The sequence below is a fragment of the Cyprinodon tularosa genome, unplaced genomic scaffold (genome assembly GCF_016077235.1).
Source record: "Cyprinodon tularosa strain WSP-4 unplaced genomic scaffold, ASM1607723v1 ctg1061, whole genome shotgun sequence".
Classification (NCBI taxonomy): Eukaryota; Metazoa; Chordata; class Actinopteri; order Cyprinodontiformes; family Cyprinodontidae; genus Cyprinodon; species Cyprinodon tularosa.
This window is the reverse complement of record NW_024037851.1, coordinates 235,076-248,924: the sequence shown is the minus strand read 5'-3', so window position 1 is coordinate 248,924 and position 13,849 is coordinate 235,076.

The following is a 13,849-nucleotide window of genomic DNA, read 5'->3' as shown; positions in this document are numbered from 1 at the left end:
ACGGAAGGGTGTGTAAGAATGCAACAGCTCAGACAGATAAGAAGGGGCAAGGCCATTAAGAGTTTTAAAAACAAATAAAATTATTTAAAAATCAATCCTAAAATGTACTGGGAGCCAGGGTAAGGAAGCTAAAACAGGGGAAATGTGGTCGAATTTTCGTGTACCTGTTAAAAGACGTGCAGCAGCATTATGAACCCTCTGAAGTTGGGAAATATAAAAGTCACTGACCCCTGTATAAAGTGAGTTACAGTAATCCAGCCGTGTGGTCACAAATGTATGGCTCACTGTTTCAAAATGTTGTTTTGAAAGAATGGGTTTTACTTTGGCTAGGTGCCTTAAGTTGAAAAAGCTGGACTTTACAACGGCTCTGATGTGTGCTTCCATTTTATGATCAGCATCCATCCATGGTACTAAAACATGTTGCCCCTCTAACAGCTTGAGATGTCAGATAGGTTCTGGTGCTGAGGAAAGGAGCATCCCCTGAGGTAATGAGTAGAATCAGGTCCTAAACAGAAATAAGGAGCAGGCTCTGTTACTCTGCTTGCAGCAAAGCACTAGCAATGGTACTTCCACACTGTCTCAGAAAGACAACGACTTGACAGCTCCATTAACAACCTTTGTGTCATCATTGGATTAGAAACTACATTGCACTGTAAGTGGTGGTTATCTGGATTCCTCACATGGTTACTAAATAATAGGTATGTAACGATTGATTGTTTAATCGAATAGATCAATCTCTATTTCTATGATCCAACCACGTCGATCTGTGCTTGGCAAACTTAATAACATGACATAAACTAGTATTTAAAAAACATTTTAAAGGGTAGATAATTGATTATATTTATATTAAGAAATAACACATTAAAGCATGGTGGATTTTTTTTTTCAAACATCTGACTTATCAAATTCTAAAAAAGTACCATGAAGAACATTATCGGCTTTAAACAGAAGGTGTAGTTTAGGGACAAGCCCAGGATCCTTCTCTCATGCCTTAGTCAAACATCTTGCTCATTTTTGACCCAAAGCTTCCTTGTCACACCTCAGTGATTTATCCTACACCTTTAACATGGTTTTTCCTGCTTCTATGTTTATTTTCAACCAAATCTGAGCTCAAACACTTAGATGAAGTCTGCTTATAGCCTTCTTGCAACCAGTCATCCATCATCTAGTCTGCCTTTACTCTGTTCAGTCATTGTAGGCCTTGTGAGGTCTGCAATCAACCGTGTGTGTGCTTATATGTTCATAAAGAGAGAATAAAAGATGTCGAAGAGTGCTATGAGTAATTATCTAAGATGCCACAAGGTAAAGAGCAACAGCAACATACCTAAAACAAGTAGGACAAGTTCTGAGAAGCAAGCTCAGTGTAAGAACAAGGTCATGTATGTTCAAAGCTATGTCAGATACCTTAGAGTGGTAAATCTGTACATTTTCAAAAGGAGGAAATTCAGGCCACGATGCTTATGTGATGATACAATCAGGAATGTTGAATTTCAGCTCAAACTGGTATCCAAAGTTGCTATAGACTAAGCATATCGAAGAAGAAACATCCAAGTTCCAAAAATATATCTGGAAGCCTGCAGGTGCACAGCGACATCCATGTTTATGCGCTTGTAACAGGGAAGTGAAACTTTTCCACTTAAGTAATTGTGGATTTTCAAGAGAGCAGATTTATTTTTGCAGGGCAAACTGTAACTGGGCTGATATCTAAGGATAGCTCTGACAGGGTTTCACTTGCCAATAACGTACATTTATAACATAAGTTTTAGTAGTTGTAGAAGTAATAGAAAACACAGATCTGGGAACTGGAATTCTAGCAGCACTCCTACATTATTCTCTACATTTTCTCTCCGTTGTCCTTTCTTTCACTGTAAATGGTATCGGCATCTCAGATATGTTAGATTTGTTTACCAAGCTTTCCTGTCTGACCCTTCAAAACAATCTACCATCAACAGCATTGTGTTGTAGAAGCTTTTATGCAAGAGCCTTTTTTTTGGAGTTTTTACAGCACATTTTGGAGTTTTTACGGCACTAGTGTCTCGTTTTTTTGGCAGTAGGCTGGCAGGAAAGGGGGTATGAGAGAGGGAGAGACATGCGGCCATGTCGAGGACTAAAGAATCTTTCTGTACATGGGTTTTGTGCGCTAAACACTGGGCAACCAAAGCACGCCCTTATGCAACAAACTTTTAAACAATTTTCCCAACATTTATGGAGAACAGCAAAGTTGCTCTTTTGTAGTGGTTATTATTTTCACCTATAAACATAGAAAAAGTCAGCAGCCTTTTGAAATGTTCTGTAGTATGGTATAAATCAAGATTCTCCAGAACATATCTCCAAAGCCTGCTATTTTCTGTAACACAAGTTGTGCTACCCACAGTAATTGTTGATAAAAAGTCTAAAGACTGTTTTAGAATTTCAATATTTCTTTATGCTATTACTAGTTTTAAATCTGTGGTAAACCATTGTTTTACAGCAACTCCTCTCTCACATATACAATATTGCATCTTCTAATATGTTTCCTTAAAGACTGTTTAGGACAGGAAGCTAAAAAAAGTTAAATGATCATAAACTCAATGTAAACCCCTAGCTATTATTATTTTATGTTTATTTTATTTATTTGTTTATTTATTTATATGTTTGTTTCCCTTGTTTTATTTTTATTTATTTTTTACATTCTATGTCTCATTTCTTTTTAAGTTATAATGTCACCAACTGCTGTGTATCTTTGTTTGATGTTTGAATTACTCTGTATTGTTACACGGAATTGCCAATAAAGCAAAAAAAAAAACAGGATAGACGCAGCTGTTCTCGCGAGTCCTTCCGTATAACAATAACCTCGTATGTGATTGGAGGAGCTATACTCAGAAGAACTTTATCTCCAGTTCCTTTGTTTGGATTTTGCTGGTACGTGATCAATTGCTGGACGACGTCTGGCGTTCAACTTGCCTTCAGTCGAACAACAACTGGCCGGGAGAGACGAATTCAAAGAAGAGAAGCTAGCGTTAAATATATGTTCGATTACTGCTAGCTAAGCTAAAAGCTAAAGCTACGGCTAATAGTAGCCTTGCAAGAACAAGCTTTATTAAAGTGTATTTTTTGTGATTCACAGGAAGCAGTACGCTGTCTTCACAACTTGGAGACAAATTGCAGGCGCTATGAACCGGAGCAAGGGTAAGAGTTAAAGATTATGCTTTCATTCTGCGGTAAAAGGAAATAGATACGGATGGATACCGATCATAACTGTACATTTTGTTTTCACAGACTAATCTCGTCTCATAATGAGGCGGTGACCTCCAATTATTCATACCACTCTCATTTAATTGTTTTCCAGCTGCCTGTAAGACGTATTATGAGACGGTATGCAGGAGCTTCAGAAATACGCAGCCAGAGAACACGTTGCGCGCGGAAGCTGGCAAGCATTCAGAAAAGAAAGAGGGTAAGACTTTATTTGGTGACTATTTTTCAGGTGCATTGATAGATGTGTTGTGTCCATACGCAGTGCATCCCATCGCATAGTGCTGATTCATTTTTTTTTTTTTTTACAGCTGCTGGAATCGAGGCAGAGTGTGCTAGCTCATGAGGAAGTGGAACTCTGGAAGTCCGCCACCGTCGACCTCATGTCTGACAAAGAAGATGGCGTCGTTGGCGGATGGATTGAACGGCTGCCGTCATTTCGTAGGCCGCATCTCTCTGAACTCTGTGTTAAGCTGCAGTCCCGGTTAGAAACGATGCCGAAGTACAGGGCCACGCACAGTAGGCGTCTGCACATTGGACCTGCCTCGGAGGCAATGCTGCCAGTTACCTCCAACCCCGAGGAGGCAAAGGGACAGTTCACGGAGTTGTAATTTTTGGATACGCATGTGTGGGCAGATCCTCGCGTTGTATATAGTTGTGTTTGTTTTAGTAAAGCTCTTTCTTTGCATAAACAGCTTCCTGGCAAATGTTAATTTCCTGTATAAATTCATTCATGTCTTTGATGGTAGCCTAATAATTGTGTAGTAGTGTAGGATAACATAAATACACAGCATATGAATAAAAAAATATATGAATGAATAAATATATGAATAAATAAATAAATATATATTTATATATATATATATATATATATATTTACATATATATTTATGTAAATATATATATATATATGCCAACCAATCACGAGCGATTTTACTTGTTTAAAAAGAAGTGGTTCCGTCCAATACTCAGTAAGAAAATTCAAGCCTGGCCTGGCCACGCGTGGTTTTGCTGCCAATCACGAGCGATTTTACTTGTTTGAGAATAGTCAATACTGAGTAGGTTATTCAAGCCAGACCTGGCCAGCCATGCGGGTTCGCTGCATTCATATGCTAATTAGGGCCATTAGTACAGCTGATCGCTCTCCACATACGTCAGAGTCCGTTTCCGACAATTTGTGGCACTGACAAACGGTGACAAGCGCGGGTTGCAAATTGTCGGAAACTGACGAAAATCAGGGAGATCTGCGGGAGTTTACGGGGACGAAAATCTCACTTTTCATGCAGTGTAAACTAAGCTTCTTCCTTTGTCCTGCCGTTAGGGCTATTGATCGTATTGTATTGTCCCGTGGCTAGTAGTTTCATCACTGGAGAGAAAGTGGAAGCCTCCACCTTGTTAAGCAGCTGCTCTGCACCACTGAATAGAATTTTCCCTTTGAGGAGCCGGCACTGCAGCGTGTTGGGTTTTAATCACTGGCGGAACTCTACCAGAAAAAGCCGTAAGTTAACTACATCAATTAAAGCCCATCAAATTCCCTTGTTGCAGTTATCAAACTGATTTGAATCTCCCCGAAAGCCGACACATTTCTGGAAGACCGACTGCTGTGGATTGACTGAGCGGATAGCCAAACCTGCCTCCTTTGACCCCATGGTAGGGGTTCGCCATCTTGTTTGTATGACTCCCGAGCGTAGCAAAGTCCCCTCCTCTAACTGGATTAGATAAATGTAGGTTTACCAATGTGCTACAATGCTGTATTGTAAAAGTTTTAAATGGACATTTTGGAATTTAATTCCACTCTGATTCCAGACTAGGGTGACCAAACGTCCGTATTTCCCAGGACATGTTCGTATTTCACGTCCTGTCCTGGGCGTCCCGGGTTTTTTTTTAGAAAGTGAGGAAATGTCCTGTTTTTTTAAATTACCTTCATTGGACCATTAAATTTACAGACACTAGGGCACTGCGCATGGCGCTGCGTGTGACGTAACCCCTGAGCCGCGTCAGTGCGGGCAGCCCTGTTCTTAATCAGAATATAGATAGCGTGGCTGTCAGTACGCCAACAACATGCAAAGGCACAAATGTATGTTTACCAACGATTTACAAAAGAGTTTCCCCGCTTTCAGACCGGATCGAGACAAATGGGAGGCCTTGTGCACAGTGTGCAAAGCAGGCACATATGTCTCGGTGTCCAATCGAGGTGCAAGGAATCTCAAAAGCCACCTGGACTCCGAAAGTCAAGATATTCTATTGATATGTTTGTTCGTTTTTGGTACATTTTGAGTTATTTTTGCTACAAAAGAGGTATTTTTTGTTAATTAGCTCATTTGTTTATTTTTTCCACTAACCTACAGAACAGACATTATTTCGTTCATTGCTGAGGCTGAGTATCATCATATTGGGAGTTGAGAGTTATTGTTAACTTTTATTGTTAAGTGAGGGATGTTTAGATGAGACATTATTTCTTTCATTAGTGCTATTCATTCATTACAGGAATTGTTAAGCATTTTTAATAAATACATTTTGAGTAAAATTATCATTTGTTATTGGAGTTATTGCTGTTGACTTTTACTGAAAAGCATTTTTAATAAATCAACTGTTAATATCATGTTATTGTAGGATTACCTAGGCCTATGCAGGGGAACAGAGATCCCCCGCCGCCGCTCCCCCGCTCCAAGGTGTCCTGGTTTTTCAAAATGAAAATTTGGTCACCCTATTCCAGACGCCACCATTGGCGGAACCTCCTCCATACTCCTGAAGGAGCAAGTCTATTGCTCGTGTTTTCTGTAAATACACCCTTTTCCAAATTGGAACTTAGTTGATTGTGCATGTGGGTCAGAAAGTTAAATCCAAACATGCCAGAATCATCCATTCAACCTGACTCTAAGGAAACTTAAACCAAATCTAATACTACAGTACCTTGTACCTTGCTTACAAGTAACCTGTCCTTTCAGACTTTCAGACTTGTTTTAACTGCAAAATTAGATGTTAAAAAAACTGTACTGAACAGCAAAGCCTTGCCTGTCATAACTCATCACACAATCCCCATTGAGCGGTTGGTTTCAGGAAATCATCATGAAAAAATAACCTTTTTTGTTTTTCTTTCATCTCAGTCTCCAGTGGTTCTAGGCTATCCATGGCTCACCCGCCAAAATCCAAACCTTGATTGGAAGAACAGGGTCCTGGAGCACAGAAATTTTATCTTCAGGTCTTCACTCTGCTCTCCCAACAGTCTCTCATCCTGCAGGTGAACCCTCTCCTACTGACTTGGCCAGAGTACTGTCTGAATACCATGACCTTCTGATGGTTTTCAGTAAGTCACAAGCTCTTTCTCTTCCTTCTTACCATCCATACGATTGTGCTATTGACGTTCATCCGGGAGCACCTCTACCTACCAGCCGTTTGTTCAGCATATCTAAACCAGAGGGGGAAAGCATGGAGAAATACATCAGTGAGTACCATTCAGCTGGCATAATTCGTTCATTAACTTCACATTTGGGAGCTGGGTTTTTGTTTGTTGGTAAAGGGGATGGAACACTAATCGACTACAGGGCCTTACACCAAATCACAGTAAAGAATAAATACCCATATACAAATACCCAACATATGCACAGCTGCTGCTATCACATCTGTTTTCCCAAAATCTTTGATTTCATCTTTGAAACAGGAACAACACTAGTGAAAAAGCATAAGTTGTAGCAAACACCTACCGAGGTGCTGTTTTACTCAATCAGTTCAAAAGGCTGCTAAAAGACAATTATTTTCCATGAAACATTTTTATTGGAGTAATTCCAGATAAATAATGTTAAGAACTAAACTTGAGTGCTTATGAAAAACTTGTTTGACCATGCCCCAAAAAGTGAGAATGAAAAAGTTTAAATTGAAAAATTACATAACTCTTAACCAGCCACTAAAGGCATCCAACTTTTTTCCCCACAGGGTGATTCAGGGGGACCACTGGTTGTACAAATCCAAAATAGTTCTACGTGGGTCCAGGCAGGAGTTATGAGTTTTGGTGACAGCTGTGCTTTACCAAAGAGACCTGGAGTCTACACTCGAGTGTCCCAGTACCAGAGATGGACCAGTAACACGGTCCCTGGCATGGAACCAGGCTTTGTTACTTTTTACCTCCACTGGCCTCGACAGTTACTTAAATTTCAACTGTGGTACTACCAGCCGTGCAACTACTATCAGTACAACCACTGATGACAGTTTTTTTTTTTTAATGTGCAGCAACCCTAAACCAATTCACTAACTTTATAGCTCTTTCTCTACTTGCTCTTTTTTCATGTTCTTGTTGGTAGTGTTTGAAGTTAATGTTTCACTGAGAAACAAGAAAATGAAACCAATCTTACTTCGATGCCTTTTCCTTCATTGTATTCTGTACTTACCAAGTAAATATTTCTAAATCTGCTATATTAGCAAGGAAAATAAAATAAAACGTTTTGAAAAACTCCTGGAAATGTACAACAAACAGTTTAGGATGTGTATTGCAGATGAAGTTTTACAAATAATGTAATATTGTGATCTTGCCAAGTACTATATTTACTTTTGGGCTGGGTTTACTTGAATTACTACTAATCAACCTGAATTACTACTGGTCAATTTTTTTTTTTTATATGTGTAACAAGTGATTTCTGATCAAAACAAAATACAAAATTTAATTGATTTAGTTCCTGTCTGATTACTATTTAGTAATTAAGATTAAGTTCATCAAATAATGACACAAAATCTGAAACCTCAGGTTGCATACAGAAAGGTATCCAAACCAGCAAAGAGAGAGTGGAGCTAAAAGAGAAAAACATGATTTATGGAAGAAGGCCCTCTGGTGGAAGAAAGATACAAAATAAAATCATCTCCTTGACAGAGGAGGATTCAACAAGGTTTACTATAACTTTCTATTAACAAAGAAGGTAATATGTGCGTGTATTAATTTGGATAAAATATTTAATTTTATGGAACCACCAGGTTCTCTGTATCTATGTAGCACTCTTTTGGAATATTATTTTAATAAACATCTAGTAACTGTATCTGACAATGCCCAATATTGCCCTCAGTTTAACTTAGGCATGTTTATGCTTACTTTACAAGGGGTAACGCTGTTGTTTACATTTACATGGTGTTATACTCTGACTCTATATGTAGATATTTGTTTTTCATTTTGTGGATATTTGTGTTTCATTTTCCTATGAGATGCTTAGATTCTAGGAAGAAAGTATTTGGCTCCTCACAGTTTTTTTTTGCTGTAGTTTATTTTTGTCACATCTAAGTGTTTAAGAATATCATACAATTCAATCTCAAATAGAGTTCTTGAAGGTTCATTTATTGAAAATGAATGTCAGGCTTTAGTTGATTTAGTAGATGAGCCATATGTCTTCAGATAATTCAAGGCTGGGACGGTAAGACTAAGGTGAGTCATTCTTGGCCTCCTCAAAGAAACTATATTCAGGAATTTATACTGGGTTTACACTGAACACAGTGTAGCTGCTATGCAGGTGCAGTGCGGGCGTGCTGCAGAAAGTTAATAACACTGAGCGCTGTGATCAGGATGTCCCTGCTGCGGCTCCAGTTGCAGAAAAGACACTTGACAGAAAAAAGTTAATGGAGGTTTACGAGAGTTGTCAGTTGTCACCAGTGACGTGCGGTCAGGGGAGGCAGGTGAGGCAGTGCCTCACCAGCCATCATGGAAAGAAAGAAAATATATAATCATAAAGTAATTTAAATTGTTATATTCATCCGGTGGTTTGTACTAAAAAATATTCATTTTTCATGTAGCTTCACCAATTTCGATTTTTATTTGTTCAAAATCGCTGAATTTTCTTATTTTCCCATTCAAATGCTTGGAAGCGATGCCGGTGAGGCAGCAGCGAGCTCTGCCTCACCTTGGATTGCGCAACCCCTGGCTCTGCGCTGGCTGCAAAGCGGAGAGAGCATGTTGCTGTACGGCGTCAATAAAATGGTTTAAACAAATGTAATATGTGAACTTATTTCTAATAATTTGGCTTATGTATATAATGTACAGAGCTTTTTGTCACCAACTGTGTTTGTGTAACGTGTTTCGTGTAATGAGCGATTATAAACGGCAGAGAACAAGTTCGAGGTGAGGCAGGCAGTTCTCTTGCCTCATGGCAGGGGGTGCTCAAGAGACTGAAAACATAAGGCAGGAACAGGACGGATCAAGGAAGGCTTTCTTCCCTGGCAGTGATCTCCATTGAGACAGAGAGACTTTTAAAACTGAAGGAAGATAAGGAGGACTTCTATTCATTTATAAGTAAAGGTAAGACAGTAATAACATTTATTTTGTTTTGTTTTTTAAGGAAATGTGTGTTTTGTGAGCTACAGTTTGTATGTGTAAGGATGCAGAAGTGAAACATAACATGTAAACTGCTGTCAATCTATGCATCTATTTGCAAATCTGATTCTGATGACGTCAGTGCCTCACCAGCTATGAACCTCACCGCACGTCACTGGTTGTCACGTCTCTTCCAGAAACACTACGTTGAGCTGAGGGCCTCTTTAACCATACCCACAGTGTTCCATGTCTGATGTTTGTGTTCACATTAATTTAAATGATTTAGGTTAGAGCAACCAAATCTAAGCTCAAACACTTAGAAGAAGTCTGCTTAAAAGCCTACTTGCAGCTAGTCATCCATCATCTAGTCTGCCTTTACTCTGTTCAGTCATTTCTGGCTGTCTGAGGTCTGCAATCAACTGTGTGTGTGCTCATATGTGCATATAGAGAGAATAGATGATGTTGAAGAGTGTTATGAGTAATTACCTAAGAGGCCACAAGGAAAAGAGCAACAACAATATACCTAAAACAGGTCAGACAAGTTCTGAGAAGCAAGCTCAGTGTAAGAAAAAATGTCAGGTCAGTTCACAGCTATGTCAGACACCCTAGAAGGGGAATTCTGTAAATTTCCAAAAGGAGGAAATTCAGGCCATGATGCTTAAGTGATGTTAAAATCAGCATGGTGAATTTCACCCCAAACAGGTATAAAAAGTGCTATAGACTAAGCATATCGAAGAAGAAACATCCAAGTTCCAAGAATATATCAGGAAGCTTACAGGTGCACAGCGACATCCATGTGTACGTGCTTGTAACAAGGAAGCGCAACTTCAGGATGAGAATAGCATCTTAGACTTAGCCTAAACTTTATTTGTCCCTAGAGATTACTCCTGCAGGGAAATCCTGGTTCCAGTAGCTTATATAGTGTACAAAAAACAGTGTTAAAACAAGATGCCAATAAAGATAAAAAATGCAACAGACAATATAAAAAGAGTGTATCTGTCATGGTCTTTGTTCTGTTGTGCTTTACTTTGCTCCTTGTTTTCTAATTTTATTGGTTAGTTCTTAGGTTTTTCTGTTGTTGTCCTCTTTTGCCCTCTTGTGTGTGTTCCTTTCCCCCTGGCTTCCTCGTGGTCTCCAATCACACCTGCTCCTTATCCACTCGTTAACCCTGCCTTTTTCTCAGTCAGCTACATATACTCTCCCTCTGCTGTCACTCTTTTTTGCTTCCTTGTCTTTGCTGTCTTCTCATGCAAATGTCTGCACCATAGAGAGCTAAGGAAAAACTACACAGTAGTTGATTTGGATTATTGCACTTGCACTGCAGAGATCTACTGACCATGTAAATAAGTAAATTCAATACAGACTACACAGTAGCTGACTTGGATTGTTGCACTTGTATTGCAGAGATGTACTAATCTTATAAATAAGTAAATAAAAAAAATATACAGTCTACACAGTAGTATTTATTTTTATAAACATGACACTTTAATCTCATCTACATAATAATATTTCAACTCATTTGTCAAACCACATACACCAAATCAGGTTAGAATAGTTTTTAATGTTTTCAGATGTATAATGATTAATTTTTGAATTTATTAATATAAAACATGAAAGTTTTCTAAATTCTGTGACATTTTAAAACATAAAAAGTAATTGCATAGTTACTTTGGCAAGTAAATAGTTTATTTAATTGAGCAGTAACTGAGTTACTGACTGAGTGACTTTTTAGGAGGAGTAACTATAACTAGTTACCTTTTTTAAGTAACTTACCAAAACTGATTTTACCTAACAATAGTACCTGACTGAATACTAATATCAATTAGTGTTTTTTTAAAGCTGCTGATAAAAATATGAAAACGTTTTAAAACTGATTCACTAATGCTGTGACACAACACTGTTGAAATTATCACAGTCTGATCAAAGTCTGACCACTGAATCACTGTCACGCACCATCCCCTTTGAGAAAGCTGTGATGCAAGCAGCGCTACTCTCTACAGATGCTCTGAAAGCTTTAACACCTACACGCTGAAACTGCTCAGCCTCTTTTCCACATGGATTCCTTCAAGAAGTAACCTAGCCACTAAGCAAGCTAAGCATTTAGTGCCTAGCTTAGCTTCTTCCTTTGTCCAGCCTCAAAGTTATTGATCAGATTGTATTGTTGCATGGCTACTAGTTTCACCACTGGAGAGAAGCCTCCATCGATACGATACTTTTGGAAAATCGGCTGTTCGTCAAAGCAAAAAAAAATTTGAGTTCCATTCCTGTTCAGTTTCTTAGCTATGTTTAGGGGAGCGTGCAGGGGAAGACAGATCCAGCGAAGGTTCAAGCTGTCTTGGACTGGCCTACTCCTATATCTTTCAAGCAACTTCAATGTTTTCTGGGATTTGCACATTTTTACCGCTGTTTCATCAGAAACTACAGCCAAACTCTTCTGCCCCTCACCAGCCTTATGTCCACCAAAATAAGTTTTAGTTGGTCACCTCAAGCAGAACAAAGTTAGAATTAAAGAGGAAGTGTGCCACTGCTCCCATCCTCTTGCAACAAGATCCATCAAAACTGTTTATTGTGGAAGTGGATGCCTCTGATTCAGGGGTAGGGTCTGTCCTGTCACATATTTCTTGATGAAAATTACCCCCCCTTTGCGTTATTCTCTCATCGTCTCTAACCAGCAGAGAGAAACAGCGATTTGGGAGATTGAGAACTTCTGGCTATGAAGATGGCTTTTGATGATTGGTTTCACTGGTTAGAGGAGGCTGAGTGTCCCATTGTTGTGTGGACAGATCACAAAAATCTTGCCTAGCTGCAACAAGCCAAGAGATTGAATTCCAGACAGTCTCGCTGGTTCTCCAGATTCAGCTTTACAATTTCTTACATGTCAGGGTCAAGGAACACCAAACCAGATGCGCTTTCAAGACAGTTTTCTCCTGATCCACCTGCTGCTACCATCATTCCACCATCATGCACAATTGGAACTCTTTTTCAGGAGATTCGAGAGCAGGTACTGGGAGCTCAACAGACTGAACCTGGTTCCCGTTAATAGACAAGCCAACCGTCTCTAGGTACCTTCATCCGTTAGAGCTCGTCTCATTCATTGGGCCCATAAGGAACAATTTTCATGTCATCAAGGCATAAACAGAACAGTTACTTCAGACTTAACTTTTGGTGGCCAACTTTATATAAAGATTTGAAAGACAATGTGCTCACCTGTCCCTTTTGTGCTCGAAATAAGACCCACAATCAACACCCCAGTTGGTTACTTCCCCCAATGTCCTTGGTCACATATAGCGTTATACTTCGTTACTCAACTGCCACCTTCAAAGGGCTTCCCCACCACATTAACGGTCATTGATCTTTTCTTTTAGGTTTGCCGTCTTGCTCCCTTAAGTAAGCTTCTCACTGCCATGCATACTGCTCATCTTCTAACTAAACATGTTTCTTCTGCATGGTATCCCCACAGAGATCCGGTCAGATAGAGGTCCACAGTTTGTTTCTAGGCTCCGGACGGACTTTGGCACTGCTCTTGGAGCTAAGATAACCCTCAGTTCAGGGTTTCATCCCCAGACTAATGGTCTGACTGAGCGTTTGACCAGGAGCTTGAGGCTACCCTTTGTTGTCTCTGTTCTTCCACCCTTCATCCTGAAGTGTACACTTACCTTAGGGGGAGTATGCCCGGTCACACATCAACAGCTACTAGCCTATCACCTTTTCAGTCTTCTCTAGGTCATTAGCCCCCGCTCTTCCCTCTCTTTTATAGTAGTTTTGTATAACAGGGTGTACATAATTAACATATCCATTCCATAAACTGCAGCAGTGATAAATTGTAAACAGTTTAGGAGAATAAAAAAATGGTGCAAAAAAATGCATTGATATAGAAGTTCAGAGTATTAATATATATGCTGCAGATATGCAGTATTTTTGGTTTGGTGTTATCAGTGTGATGCAGAGTTTGTGACATGATGTAGAGTTTTCTTTCAACAGTCCAGCAGTCTGATGGACTTACACTGTCATCAAATCCTAAACTGTCCCCTCGATTCACTGGTCCCTTTCAAATAACCTCTGTTCTCAGTCCTTCAGCCGTACGCGTCAAGCTTCCTGATGGGTTAAAGATCCACCCTATATTCCATGTCTCTCTCTCATTAAACCAGTCTGTTTTAGTCCTTGATTCTGTTTTATCTTCCTGTATTTTAATCATGTAAAGAACTTTGCATTGTCTTTGTACTGAATTGTGCTATACAAATAAATTTGCCTTGCCTTTCCTTGCCTTGCCTGTATTCAGTAAATAACCCCCACAAATTTGAACTGAGCTGATTCTGTATGTGGCTCAAAAAA